Here is a 1,550-nt window from a genome sequence, read left to right as displayed (position 1 = left end):
AAAGAGTGTTGGGCTCAGATACAAGGCAAATGAATCATCACATCTCTGCCTGCATCAGTTTCCTGCGGATTGGGAGAATGAGGATTTACATTCTAGTTAATGTCTGCTGGAGAAACCATGTGCTGTGGTTTTGGAAACAGGCTTCATGACCAGGAGCTGCAGTTCCTGAGTGGGAGGACTTCAGCCTCCCCTGCTGGTGAGAAGATGGGTCTCTGCTGGGTGCGCTGCTCTGCCCAGATAAGGTCCTCCTGCAGCCTGAGCAATGGCTCCCAGAGCTCAGTAAGCCTGGAGAGAAGCTGTAGGTGCGATTTGCTGCTGTGTCCCACAGCGGGAGGGCAGGGCGAGGGGTGCAGGCAGCGAGTGAAATCCCACCGCTGCTGGCAGCAGGGCTGTCTGCAGGGATCATCACTGCTGCTGCTCTTACCCAGCGTGTGCCCAGAGCTTGGCTGGGTCTGGGTGGGCCAGCACATGGTGATCGTGTTTGGTGTGTGCCTGAGGGTGTCTGGCAACTCACCAGCCTCATGCACTCCATGGGATGGCTCCATGCCTCAGTGGAGCCAAAGGGAGCTGGAACAGAGCCACTTTTGCCTCCTGTCCCAGGGTTTGGCTTCCTGCACTCGGTGCATCATGTCTAAAGCTATAGTGTGTGGCTGCTTCCAGAGATACAGTAATCTTCTGTGAAGCTTTTCCTTGATAGAATGACTCCTGAAGTACCCTGTGTGGCTGAAATGTTTCCTCTGGACCATTTCTTCCCAAAGGCTTAGTTTTTCAAAGGTATTTAGTTAATGAACTCCTGTTATTTTTGAGGAGCTGTGTATAAATATTGATGAGAGCTTTTATTCTCTTCCAGCTTATCAGAGATTTATGGGCTTATTTACTTCAAACTTTCTCTTGATTTCATACTTGGCAGCAGATTGTTTTCCCAGCAGCGATCATCTTCCCTGTTCTCTGTGCCCAAGAAGGCAGGAGCCCCCTGGGGGTGGCTGTCTTCCTCCTGAGGGTGGGGGCATTGCTGTCACTGGCAACTTCTGCATGGGGACGTTGGTCCTGGTGGTCTGAGTTGCTGACGTGGAACCTGCCAGGCCAGAGGAGCTGGCTGACGTGGACCCTGCCAGGCCAGAGGAGCTGGGAGCCATCCTGCGTGGTCCTCTGCAGTACCCAGGCCATGGAGAGCAGCTGGGGGGGTGTCTCGAAGCTGCCCTCCTGCAAGTGTGGAGGAAAATGCTGCCCTGGGGGTTCTGTACAGAGCTGGGCAACAGGCAATCGCTGTTCGGGAGTTTAATCCGCTGCTGGTCGCTTATCTCCTCGTTACAGGACTCTGCTTTTAGCAGCTGTCAGCGTGTGTGATGGTGGAGAAAAGCAGATTGAAAACCTCTGGTTTGAAACTAAAAGACAGGAATCGGAAAGAAAAGCAGAGTCTGTTTGTAAGGTCAGTTTCGTGTCCCATCACTTCGGTGCGGAGACAGGTGAGGGATGGAGCAAGCGAGGGCGGTGCGATGGGGCTGCCCCGCGGCTCTGCGCGCTCCTCCTGCCCTCGGGGCCAGCGGAGC

The sequence above is a fragment of the Nestor notabilis genome, unplaced genomic scaffold, assembly GCF_000696875.1.
Source record: "Nestor notabilis isolate BGI_N333 unplaced genomic scaffold, ASM69687v1 scaffold33753, whole genome shotgun sequence".
In the NCBI taxonomy this organism is placed as follows: domain Eukaryota; kingdom Metazoa; phylum Chordata; class Aves; order Psittaciformes; family Psittacidae; genus Nestor; species Nestor notabilis.
This window is presented reverse-complemented; position numbering follows the sequence as displayed.